This window comes from Anopheles marshallii, chromosome 3 (assembly GCF_943734725.1).
Source record: "Anopheles marshallii chromosome 3, idAnoMarsDA_429_01, whole genome shotgun sequence".
In the NCBI taxonomy this organism is placed as follows: Eukaryota; Metazoa; Arthropoda; class Insecta; order Diptera; family Culicidae; genus Anopheles; species Anopheles marshallii.
In genome coordinates, this window is record NC_071327.1 from 9,124,084 (window position 1) to 9,138,584 (window position 14,501).

The window sequence follows — 14,501 nt, forward strand, 5'->3', positions numbered from 1 at the left end:
CAGTTAAGGGTCAGTAATTGACCGTGCAATATCGCTATTGTTTTGTGTGTTTCTTTTGTTGCAACTCTAATTTTTTGCTCCAATTACTTTAAATTGTTAGAAAACGTATGCTTTTTCAATATTGTTTTGAAGGTTACATTACATTTGCTGAAAGTAGCTCAATATTTCCTTTATTGAAAAAATGACAACACATACTGACCGACAACTTCGCTATTTTGGCAGTTTATCGCACAACTGTCACTTTTGCGCAATGGGCAAGAGACTCAATCCTGGAGAAACGTCAGATTCGAAATGCCTGTAGAATGTAAACAAACACCGAGACTGTTGGGTATGTTTGATCATACGTATGGATTGGTTATTGCGCGCGGTTATCGGCAATTTATTTATTAATGTAAATAACAGAACCCGACAAAGGATGTTAGGTACATGTTAAACTATTAAACATCCTAAAGTGTATTCTTTGAAACTTACCTATTGTCGATGTTGCCCTTATTCGCTTTCCATAAAAATAAATCGTGGTGGCTGCTTGAGGCACTTGTTTTCATAGAAAATTGGGAAATTAAATCGTCGTAATTAATATCGTCAGATTTGCCACTACCGCCTCTAGATGAACATACAATTTCACCTACAACTGATTCAAACTCAAACCAATCTTTCACAAGGGGGTTTATAAACATGCCGCCCATAAGCTGCCAAGGATCGGGCTGATGAAATTAAATGCCCCCGTTCAAAAATCCGGCGCTTGCAATCAAAATTGTGCGCCGGCGACAAGAAATCGAGTGCAGCGCGACAACAAATGTGTGCTGCCAGTCAAAACTAAAGTGCAAAACCCTGTAATAACTTTGTACTAAAAATATTCAAACAATCGCAGAAGTGCATCCCCAACACGGATGAAACGAACATCCCCCGTATACAGGGAGCTTTACTTCAACTCAGCAGCTTTCAAGTTTCGGTGGGCGTGAGAGCTTTAAGCTTGAATCAAAGAACGCATCCGGATTTGGATGTTAACTGACCAAGTCGTTTTTACGTGAGACATTGCGCAACTACAACTGCAACCGGATAGCGAGGTTTATAAGACACTCCTGAAATGCGTTCCATTTTGCGATAATTTACTGTGGCAATAATTTTATGACGCCAATGTAAATTTCTAAAGAAATTTCTGTTAACCGTTGTGTCACTGACCGTTAAGATCACTGAACTGATATTAACGTTGTGCCTGCTTTTTCTTGTGATTTTCAAGCATACTTAATCTAATAATCGCAATTTGTGTCGATAGGAAGTTTTCCATGCAAAAGAAAGAACGAGCAACTCTAGTTGATATTTAAGATTAAGATTGTTCCTTCCAAATTGGTGTCCGACTATCGTCAAACTTTATAATTTTTCAATCACTTACCAAATCTTTCACCAGCTCTGGTGGTACTTTATCCATCAAATGTGTTGCGTCGGACAGAAACATTATCAAACGCATGGTCACTGGTCTGGTACTCGCTCGGAAAAAAGGATCATTATTGCCGTTAACGGTCGGAAAGGCGTGCTTCTTGTCGTTCGGATCACTGTAACGCAGGAGCAAACGAGACTCGAGCATGAACTTTTAATTACTTCTCAAACCACGTAAGCACAGCGCTGGTTCTCCCGAAGTTCTTGCCGTTGATTCTCATGGGCACGCAGCTTAACCGCGCGTATCTGGCAATGAGTTTCGACGCAAAGGAAAAAACAAGGAAGATGAACACATAAATAAAGTACACTTTTACAACTGATAATTATGACACCGCCGACTGGCAGCCGGTTCGCATCGACATTACAAAAAGGCCGGCCGGCCCCGTCGGTAATGGATGTTTATTTCTGTTTAATTGATCCTGGCCGTAATTTGACTGCTCAAAGTGTTGTAAGCCCGGTGAAGATGCGTTCCGCGCGGACTTGCCCAGCCTTGCTCTAGCGATCGTTTCGAGGCATCCGTTGTCTAGTGCGGTCTCCTGCTTGCTTACGCGTTCCATCTTAAAGCTTGCGCCTGCGTACGATAAGAGCGATTCGCGTAACGTAGCGCGATCGTACGAGATTGGATGTTGTGCAGTTAATTAACTGCACACGAAGCGGTGGCGCATCTTCCCGCAGGTAACGTGCGCAGGATGACGAAACACACGAACGGCGGGTACGTGAGATGGTACAAATAAAAACCGCTAAACGACCGCCAGCGGTAATCGTGGGCAGGGAAAGTTAAGTAAAAGTAATGGAAAAATTAACTTCTCGCGTACGTAAACAAACATCGGCGTACCGGGGTTGGACAGAATGGAGAAAAATACGGTCGCTTGATAGTATCGTATCGTTGAAGCGAATTTTCGCAGATCGTTACTGGGCGCCCGGTGGTCAATAAATAATCGATATGTCATCATTACGCGGTAGATAATTCGTGGACACGTTTGCTAATTGAGTCATAAAATGTAGTGCAGATACGTTGATGTATCTCTTTCCCCTGGGATTGATAGCTGCATCTTAATGGTATCACTGTTTTATACGATCTCGTAGACGATATCACTAATTGGCTGTAAATCACACAAACAATCTACTTTCTACTAGTGTCTCCCTATGGTTGATCATTTTTGATGTGTAATTTTATCATTTTCTATGTTATCATTGAAGTTCTATGCGTTCCTCTTATTACAATGACGTTCTATTGTGAATAGTTCGTGAGTTAACATACCCTAATTTACTGCACTGCATGTTGTATTATATTATATTATTTTTGGGGCGGACTTCTTGAAGTTGTTGTTGCGACAAAGAAGCATGTTATATTATTCTCCAGTATTCGCTGGAATTATTCATAGTGACCTTAGTAATTAGTAATTCTTAGTAATTCTTAGGTAATATAATTCTTTGCCGAGCTTACATTATACGAATGGTAATATCACATTTTATTCAAGAGATTAAAATAGAATCACTTAAAACTACGGTTAATTAGAGGAACTCTTCCTTGTTAAACTCTCAAGATGCTTTGTTATCACAAAATGACAAAAAAAATCAATCCAAATTATCAAAAGATCACCAGACAAAAACTTTGGAAATGACTTTCGTCGAATCAATCCAATAACATTCCAATACCCTAATAAAGCAGTTCAAGTCGGATTCAGATCTGGATGGATGAATCAGGTTCAGATGGATGAGATGATCGTACAGATTGCATGAAATCTTGATAACCGCATTTTCTAGACAAATTTTAAATTAGTGGTGTACAATATAAAGATTCTTCGCCGTATATTTGAATTTGAAGTTCGCCCATCTGCGATTTAAAAAAAAAAAAATACCGCTCAAAACAACATAGACGTTGAGCTAATCTCTGGTAACAGACGACACTACTGCCTTTTGGAGTTGTTTTTTCAAGAAGTTTCATAACCCTCACTTGTCTTCATAATATGGCTAGACTATCCAATACTGTACTAACATATTTCTTATAGAAAGGATTGTAAATGTGCGGTAGCTTTGAGATAATAACTTGGTCCAACACAAATATATTAGAAAATGGTCCTCTATAATGGAAGGCGCAACGAAAAGAACACATTGATATGACAGAAAATAGTCACCTAAAGCCAGTTTAATCCTACGTAGAAAATGAAAGACTCTTGAAACTAAGTGTCACGCTAGTAGTTTGTTTTGTTGTTAACGAAATTACCCTAATTTGTTGTTTTGATAATTAACCTTCATTCGGGCAATAATCTATTTGAGTTTAATATCTCAAATACCCAAGATATTGGAGAAGGTATGACATCTGGGGTATCTGTTTGAGGCGTCCTGGCGATATGATGGTAGCGTTCCCGGTCTTCACACAAACGGACCGGACCCAAATCTCATCCGCACCAATCTCTCATACGCAGGACTGATTAACCAGCTACGGGTAAATAAAGTCACAGACAGCCAAAAATGACAGGTCTCTAGCCCTTTTGACGTTGTTGTGTTGATAAACAAGAAGAATGACATTTGCAATCGTGGCCAAAGCAACCTCTTTCTGTCTACAGACTGTTATTGATATCATCTATTTTAGTACAATGTCTAACTACTAGATGTCTCCACTTATTAATCGTGAAATCTACAAAACAATACACAATCTTTACCATGGTTTAATTGAATCAATCCTACGATAGCTATGTTTGGAACATTATCAAAAACTCCCATTTCCTTGCACCGTTTCTTATCATCAAATTTTACCTATCCCGCGACCGTAGTTGGAGATCAAAGTTGATGCCATTACGCCAGTTCTGGGCTATAATTAACGCACCGTAGCCACATTTGGAACGCTAACTTCCAGCAAAAGCCGCCCATTTTTCCCATTCTCGCCGGATTGTCATTGTTTTACGAGTTAGGCTCAACTGGCTTGTGCCGGCCGGCAGGAAAGCATCCCTTCCTTCCGTGGGGTTCATTAATGTTTTCCTAAAAAAAAGCCACATCTTCCCTACAGTCTTCCTTTCCGCATGCCCGCAACACCTGCACCGTGGCAAATTTCCGTACTCACGGCATTCGTGTCGCATTCTGCTCCCGATCAGATATTTCTGAGACGCTTTGCCGGCAAGCAGGGGGCAACGGGTGTTTGGAAAAATGAATAAAACTACCCCTGAAGTCACTGATTTCGGTTCAACGACACACGGTGCTGCCGAGCGGAACAATTTATGTGTCCATAGTGTTTGGCGGGTGTGAGGACGGTATCTTCCACCCGCCCCGGTGGCCGGGTGTGGAATTGTTTTGAAGTTTTATTGTTCCACTTCTTGCACTTTCTCTTCGGTGGGCTCCCCCTTTTGTCAGGAAAGATCGCCACATTATATCAGGTCGCCCGGGTGGGTCTCGTTCCAGTGGAAGACCGGAGTTGTTCCCTTCGCACAAGAGCCCACTCGAAACGAGTTCAATCCTCACATTCAATTGTTAAAAATGCCACGAGAATGTTTGCTCTTCAGGCGCCCAAAACCTGGGGAAAAACCCTGAACAGAGCCTATCCGTTCCTGGACGTTCTGACGGTGAAATGCTGGGACCGGCCAATGTACTGCTGGCAAAGTGGCAAAGTTAAAGGTGTCCCGTTGCTCTACGGCCCACAGTCGGTGGAGCATTGTACGTTAATGGTTTAGTATATCATTTTCTTGCGCTAATATACGAACATTCGCGTCCGATACCGCTGGTTTGCTCCGGTGCTATCTGCCGACTTCTTTCTTTTGGTGGCATAATAACTTACCACCACATTATGGGTACGTTTAGTAGCACCGATTGCGGGCTTGGGTTGGGTTCTAAGGTTATGCGTTCTGCCTTCCATCTACCACCTGCACCAGAGAGCAAACTGATGTGTTCCGACTTCTGGTGGATCTTCACCGTACCGGGAGAGTCTAACGGCCACGGCCGGGGCATTGGAAAATCGGCATGGTTCCGCATCGACTGCGGCGCACAACCACAAACGGAACGGGAACGATGGAATCTTGCTTGTCACGGGCCGGAAAGCTAACCCCCGACACTCGTTCCGCTGAACACTTTAATTTTATTACGCTTACGGGACGATGCTCGAGAAGCTACAGGTGACTTATTCGTCTGCCTCGCCTCACCCTCAAAACCGGGTGTTGAAGAAAACCCCGAGGAAGGGAGAAGAATCACGTCTACGAATGGAAAACATCTGCTGGTGAGGATCACGCTGCCGCACGGATAGGCTTAACGGCGGGTAGTGGTGCAGAACCTTGATTTAATCTCGGGCCATTGCCTTTCCACACCGTGTGCTCCAATAAATTCTGGCAAACGTGGACCATCGCACGTCTCGATCGCGGCATCGTAGTGCTGTTGCCAGATCACAGTTCCTTCACCGGAAGGATCATGCTTCCAACGATCCATCAGCTGCAACGAAGAAGATGTAAGCTTTCTCTGTAGGGCTCTGATTGTGAAATGGTTTTGCACCGCACTGGTGAATGAAATCCAAAAATAGTCTTCGTTGCTTGATGGAGTAGAGAACCAACGCAGCAAACTTCTTCCCGCAAGAACAACCAATGCGAACGCGCCAACGAAACGAAAGCAGGAGATATGGTTTGATGGTTTTTAATGCGAATGGAAAGAATGTGAAGCGTAGATAATCATTTTCCAAGGGAATAATTCATGCCAATCGGCCAAACTCGACCGACCGCCACAAGATGGCCGCCCGCCTGGTTGAAGGAGAGCTTTTATACCCTTTGCTCTCCCGGTACCGGATTTGGGGGAGAGTGTTATGCGTTCTGCGTTCTTACGCCCGTGTCTGTACGCTTTTAACCATCCGGTTTCCATCCTATTCCGCGCAATCCTTTGTAATTAGCACCGGTCGCTCGCACAGGAACGGAAGATGATGACGTGCAACTAGGTGTAGCTTATGGGGAAACGGTGTACGGCAAGCCCAGCCCAGGGCGCATTGGTTTGGCAGGGTTTGGCGAAGATGAGGCTTATAATTATTCCACCGAGCGAATGTGTCGATGCGTAGTGCGGTCTGTTCGTGCACCGGTTAGCCAAATGGGATGATTGAGATGTGAACTGGCAGCGGCCTGCACAAAAAACCTGGTAACGCACACGGTAGAGGATGGTAATTCAAATGATCTGCCAAAGTAATGGATGTGGAGCGAGTAATTTTTCCTACCGCCAATGCATTGTTCCCGAAGGGGGATGAAAGAAAAATGCAAACTTCTCTACCTCCCTAGTCGATATTTCCATTAGGCTATTATTTTCTGCAGCGCAATTTTACTTGAGCGAATTGAATTGAATTGTTGGGCGAAGAAAATGTGGCTTTCCAACACTAATTAATGGAGACTTCTTACTTATTAGAAGTGTATCAAGGCACACAATGTCAATAAATATTGTTCGCTAGATAGATTTCAGTCCTCTGCTTTATCTGAGATCCATCTTTTGATTTAATTCTGTTATTACTCCCGACTCCCAGTTTTTCCCAGCGCTTCTTGTAAACTTCAGTTCTGCTGCATTTACCTTGATTCACTCGCAAATGGTTTCAGCGTTGCTTAAAATCCCAAGCAATCCAGATTGCTCCTTAGCCGATCGAGCCGCCGAGCCTGCATAATGATAATCTCTTAAGCTACATGCAACCAAGGAATGGTGGAAACAAAATAGCTCGTGGTGATGCATAATTTAAGCAAAGCATCTACAGAGTTCCTTAAAAGAAGGATACTCGAATCGATTCCTCACGCCGTCGTCTAATAGACTGGAATGCTGGATGCGCGATCGTCGTTGATCTACAATGTTGACCAGATCGAAAAGAGGTCTTCTGCACACTCCGTTCCAATTTAATCCACGCTTATCATTAGCAATTTTACAGCAAAGTGTTGCACGTTCCGTAAACAAACCTCGCACAGGAAGTTTCATTCCGCTTCCCATTACGGCAGAGGCTCACGATTGTCGGAAGAAACGATCGCACGTTACATAGTTACAGATATAATCTTCCACCCCACCACATTATCGGTGCGTTTGCTTCGGAGCGTATGTGTGCCGTTTCGTATTTCGTTTATTGCCATCCCGAACCAAACGAACCCCAGTCTATGATTGGCCGTGCGAGCGGAGCAAACCAGCAACGAAGCTACTCCTTTGCAGATTACTATTTTTGCGGCCCCACAAATGGGATGCTTAATGTGGTATTGGGCTACGCCGAGGCCCTATTTTCTCATCAATCCCGATCGGCCGGCCATATCGCGTTAAAAACGAAGCAAAACAAACAAACAAACAAACAAACAAAACAAGCAGGGTTTTGCGGGTACATCGGGCAGGAATTAAGTGTTTGTGGCGGATGGAAAACCCGGGGCATCCAGAATGAAAATGAATCCGACACGAATGGATATGGCATAAAGCCGCTAATGGGTACGGTGTGTGAGATCGAGCTGCGGATGTTGCGGGTGGGGAATTGGATGGATCTTAGAAATTCACCATGGAAACAATCATTCCACAACAAAACAACTGTGGAGAATGTGGTTCGTTGCGTTTCCAGAGAAAAATGGGTCTTGCCGGAGCACTGTTTTTTTTTCCCCCTCAATGGATTTTATCGGTGGATATGTACGAGAATGGGGTGGGGCCGACAGCTAAAGAGGGAGAGTTTTCTCGTTCTATCCGTGGGAGCCGAATGGATCGGAAGGAAATCAAAACCCAACGAACTCCCAGGTCCGTTTCCCATTCCCATTGCCACCCAAATTGCCAGCGGATCGATTGGAGCTGCATGGGGAAGGGGTGGGGGGAACGTGGGTATTGATGAACCGGGAAATCCTAGAATCGATCCATAATCCAAGCCCATGGCAAGCGCTCAATAGATCAGCTTCTTCTGGTGATTATCGATCGGGACGTTAGAACGGTTGATTTTGTGTTTTTGCTCCATTGTTCCACGTGGAAATCCATGGAAATGGGAATATTTTCAATCCAATAACGATCCCCAATGATAGGTTGGGTTTGTGCTTTCCGTCCCGGGGGGGAACGGGTGGATCAGCACGGAACGTAGTGCTTAAGCATGCTTTTCGTTCCCGTATCGCCCGGAAGCTTCCGTAAGGGGTTTTCTGAAATGGTGAGTACTTTGCTGCTTGCGTCTGAGAAAGATACGTCAATTATGAGAGGGGTATTTGCAAAACAACGAGCAATTATTATGCTATTGCCATTAAAGGAACAAAAATATTGCAAAAAAGTTTATAACATAGGTTTATAACAAATTTTAATCGATTGTTTAAAAGACTCTATTAGTGATGGTATACAAAAGCAATCATTAATGCGGCTACAGCAATGGTCTAAAACTTTCCACTTACATAATTAGTTTTGCAAAGGTTCAACACTATATTCTTAGGCATAAAATAGACGAAAGAATTACTAGTAAATACTATTACTAGTAACGTTTGGTGTAAATCGTAATATAATGATTAACCACTCGAATATTGCATGGAGCAGCGATGTATCTTATTTAGGAGTTACGTTGGATAAAAGATTGACATTTAAAAATCACATAGAAAACAAAATTATCAGTGGAGAAAAGTCTGTAAAGTCCCTTTATTGTTTCATTAATAGGAATTCAAAACTAAACTTGAAAAACCAGTTACTACTATATAAAGCTATAATAAGACCGATCATTCTTTATGCCAGCCCGGTCTGGTCCAAATGTGCCAAATCTCACATTGCAAGACTGCAAATATTCCAAAACAAATGTTTGAAGCGCATTTTAAACCTACCACCATGGCATAGTACAAAGGATATCCATAGGAAAACAAACATACAATATCTATCTGAGTACCTCAAAATAACATACGACAAATATGTAGCACAATGTAAATACCCACCCAAACGGGGATAATTTATAGATATAAGGACAAACTAGATGATAAGATAAGCTTTGCTTTTCCATGAACTGTGTTACTTAAACTAACTAGGTTACATTAGATATTTAGCTAGGTTACTTTAGATACAAATCAAAAAAGGATACCAGGGTTTTTTAGAATTTTTCCCAACGGTTTAATACTTATTCATTTAATATCAAAACATTATCCCAAATGCCACCGAGCAAACTACATTGAATAATATTGTGTTAAGGTATCAAAAAGGAAGACCAGTATCAATCTAAGCTATAAAATGTCAAGCTACATGTAATTATTAAATAATAAAAACAACTACAACAGCAACAACAAGTAACGTTTGGTGTAAATTTTTTAATGTGCTATCATTTACATTATTTTGATGGATATTGATGTAATGTACACTCGCGAAAGGAGTCTCTAAGTTTTCATCTCACAACATTGATCCTCAATGTAGTTAATTTTTTAGTAGCACAAAATATTTAAGGAATAAAAAAAATAAGACATTACTTTGCCCAGGAGCATTGCACATTTTTTTACAATCCTTGAAACGCTGACGCATTCTGTAAACCTCGACCTAATGAGACGATTAATTAGACTTTCATAAATTTTAGTGCAGCATACGTAAATTTATATTATTGAAAATTATTTATATGTTTATTTATATTATTATACTGATTATATTAACCTTTTTTAATGTTGTTTAACAAACCTTTTTTAATGTTGTTTAATCGGCATCTGGTATGATGTCCCTATACACTGCATGAAAAATCAAACGTAAAAGGATTGGTAAGTAAAGCATTTAACATGAACATTCCTTGGAAGCTCAAGCTAAAATAATGATCACTTAATAATAATATTAGCAAATGTATTGCTGCGAAATTGCATTCAGATAACTCTAATTAATCTATGAATATAATTTCATAGTGTCCTAATACATCATTAAATCTCATTCAATAATTCAGCAATAAAGAATATATTCTGATATTATAGACTTGTGGAAGTTGTAACTCTTCGAAACAACAAGTTCAGGCTGCTTTATCGTTTTATCTGCTCATAATAAAAATCGCAATACCTTTTCTTGTCCGCCATTCACGCACATCCAGGACGATATGTTTTATATGTTCTGGCACCTAACCTGCCCGGGCTACCGAATCGGAAATCAGCATCCAGGAAGAAATTACCAGCCGAAATGATTGCCACCGTCGACTCCACCGACCACGCTCAATCAGCTTCAGGCTTCCCGTCGTAATATTATCGCACCCGGCATCCGCCACCTCGGTGCGTTTTCCGCCCTTCTCACTGCCGCCAGTTGCGGCCAGTTTGGAAGTTTTCTTTTCTACACTTTACCAGCTAATTTCTTTTTTAGAGCCCCCGGGGCCGATCATCGACCGTGCACAATTTTGAGCACAGTGCAGAAAAACGCCGAAACCGCCCGAATCCGGCCTCCGATTTCCACTACCAATCTCAATATTTTGCCCAGTAATGATAAATAATTTCCATCTCCGCTGATAATTGATATTTTACCGGAAGTTTTCCTTCCCTTCCTATTCCCCGGTTTCCCTGGATGCGGGGGTGGGACCGGTCGGCAACCGGTCCGTGTGGTTGGATTGATGCTGCTTTGTTCGTGTTAGTTTACTTCGTTCCTATCGCACTTTGAGGAAGCACTCATTTTGGCGCTTTAGAGGGATGATAATAAGTCCGTGCTTGCCGCTGCATTTTGATGAGTTATGTTTTTTTTTTGGTTTTGCTTTACGTGGAAGGAAACTGAGTAGAATTCCGTTACGAGGGACCGAATAAGAAGGTATTTTTTGTAATTCCTGAAACAATTTGTGTATTTTGAATGTAAATTGTGAATGCAAATACCCTTTCATGTAGGTCCAAACTTGTTTAACAATTGAAATTAGATGTTATTTAGCGAGGGAAGCTAAATTTCAAACATCGAATCATTAAAATGACATAAAAGGTAACAGTAAGGCTGTCTCTTGAAATGCGGATTGTTACGAATAATATAATCCTTTGCATCGTCATTTTAGAATTAAATTTACTTTTGACTGTGACTTCTGTAAAACCTCCTTATGCAGTACCTTCAAACCATGTAGCAGAAAATCATGGGTAGCTTAAAACACTCGTTTGACCTTTTGTTGTTTATACTACCTACTTGACACGAACGGGTATTACCCCTGTACAATGCGTGCGGTTCGTGGGAATCAAGAGTCCCTTGCAAAGAATCAGATTGTGAGAACTGTAAGTTTTGCCTCCAGTCTTAATGCAGTCCGGTGCGTAATAAATGACAAACAATCCCCTACCTTCCGTAACACTTGTTCTTACGAATTTTCATCACCTTTCTGATCTCGCGTTCCAAGGGAAGAAAGTGTTGTTGTACCTTTTACCCTGTGAAAACAACGGTGGATGCTTTTTTTTTTGGTTATGCTACACGCAATGTTTATGAAATGCTTATTCAATGTGAAATGTTTAAAAAAAGGCCTCAAAGTTTCCTTTAAATTCGATCTCTTGTAGTCATGGAAACCAAGCTGGACAGCTTTGTTTTTCTTTTTTTATAGAAATTAATAAGAACAATATTTATAAAATGGATCAAATCGTGTAAAAACATAGAAACAAATAAGATTGTATTCGTCATTTTTAAGTAGAAACCTTGTTAAATTAAGTGCCAAACACCATTCGCACCTTACGTTAGCAGCTCGTTGGTAGCATAGTTTATTGCTCTTTTGTAGGAAGAGAAACAACAACCACTTACAGCATTCTAGTTAGCTTCAACATGTCACCGTTGGAAAGGAGTGACTGGTGTTATGAGCCCACCGAGAACTTCATTTTTTCGTGGTAATGTTTCGTGTAACTCGGAAAGGGTTAACTACTTCTTGTTTGACCCTTGCAACTGGGTTCATGAGTCGCACACCATGGGTTTGATGTGGATGTGGAGGGCTTGTTTAGGTCTTCTTTTCAGTGCTGAAATAATGAACTTACGTGTGGCCTTTTTCGTGTGTGTGGTTAAGTTATAATATTAGTTCATATATTCCCGAGCCGAGTACTGCCAGCATAAGGTGCCTTTTCACGATTGGAAGAAGAAAATATCTCCCAACCAATGTGAATTATTTTTCAGTTTAAGTGAAAATCAATTCAGCCTGTTCTGCATAATTCCAACAATAATGTAATGTGTCTATTAGTTACCACGCTTCATTTAATAATTAAAATTGTCCAAAGTATGTTTTAAGTTATGTAGTAAATTAGGTACAATCTTCACTAATTTTTGTAAAATTACTTAAGGAATGTGTACGGCGATACAAATTTTTTATATTCAAAAATTTAATTTCTACGGTACTTAGCAAAAGAAAAAAAAGTAAGTAATGGAAAAAATAATAATGAATAATTCAATAACGGCTATGTTTTCTCTGTATATTATTTTCCTCTGGCAGTATTTTAACGATGAATGGATCATGGCAGTTTAAAAAAAAACCGGACGTACGCACAACCGCCTTTGATGAGACCCCCTTAGTAATGAACACCTATACACTACCAATTCGATGGATAATTTAACGATAAAATACATCAAAAGAGCAATAAAACACTTCTACCCTTCAATTTTCCTAACCGACGCGGAATCAATCTACGGCTCCCTATAGTAGAGCAAATAACAACACGAAATGGCAACAAAAACGAATCATTTTCCCCCCCCCCCCGGAGGAGGTAGGAACGGTTCACCAGACCACGTTGGCGGCCTTGCACACCAACCAACCGCCACAAGTTCGACATTTTTCAATGGTTTTGGGTAATTAAAATTCTTCACCAACGCACAGCTGCCGGTCGCATTTGCAGCGCTTACGCGCAGGTTCCGGTACAGTGGATGAGAAATTGATCATTACACCGGAAAAATGTGGCACCGGCTAGACACTCGGGAACTCGGTTTGCCCATCACACGTGGATCCGCCCAACATTCTAGACACAGTGTATCGTGCCTGTCGTTCAACCTGGCCGAGGTACGAGACGAGTTGAGGGCTGTTCTCAGCATTAAGCCACGCATAAATTACTATCGATGGTAGCGCAATCGTCGTCGTTGTGTTTGGTGCAATGTTAAACGGACCTCACTTGCGATTGGAGTGTTTACGCGTTGGAGTTCGGTCTTGCGTTCTCGATGACCCTCGGCGTGGGGTTCGAATGAGTTACAAACAAAACACGCACACGTATGAGCTTGGGACGGATTGGGCACTGGGAAAGGATATGTACACCTTCATCGTTCAAGCACCTGTTCGATGGTGATCGATATCGTTAGCAGCTGTGGCCGACCATATGGGAGCGATGAGCGCAAACCTCGCTGTAAACGGATGAAGCGATAGATTAATGAAATCGATTTGCCGTTATCGAACGATCGGTTCGTGGGAATCAAGAGGATGTACGTACACTGAAGCGCATTCAAATGGCTCTTGGAAAATGAAATTCTTCTCGAATGGTTTGTGTGTCGTTGATTCAATGCGTTGATTTGCTCGCTCACAATGTATTTCATTGATTTTACTTGGTGAATCCAAAGGTAATCAAATCTGATATAATATACTGAAATGATGGGGCAAACTGGAGAAAGCAGGGTAGAACGATCACCTGTATCAAGCATTCCGTGCTACATTTTTCATTTATCCAAGGAAACACAACATTGCTTTACAAATAACTTTATTCGGAGGAAGGTGCCAACATACAAATAAAATATCTGAATACATTGTTTATGCTCCACCTGCGTTCATCGCACAATAAACTAGGACTTCAGGCACAAATATGAAGATCATGATCTCATCTCATGATAAATGTGCCACATTATAAAAGTGCGATAGACACGAAAGTAAATAAAATTGACATTCATGTTTTACACACATTAGATGCAACGCCTGTCTGCAACGTGTTAGGGAAACAAAAAAACGAAAGACTTCAACAGCGACGAACACCTGTTGGGTGAGCAAAGCCGAAAGCAACCTGTTGAACCTCGCCCACCGTTGCATACTGCACACGTTCTGCATGGCCTGCAAGACCAATGACCATTACAGTGCGGACCGGCGCTGGGATGGATGGGGGCTGCATCAAGATTTCTGCACCCGTTGTGCGCTCGAATGTCGTTATTCTAATTAACCGAGCTCCGATTAACATCACGGCCCATAGTACCACCGGCGACGCTACAAAATCACTCATTCGTCA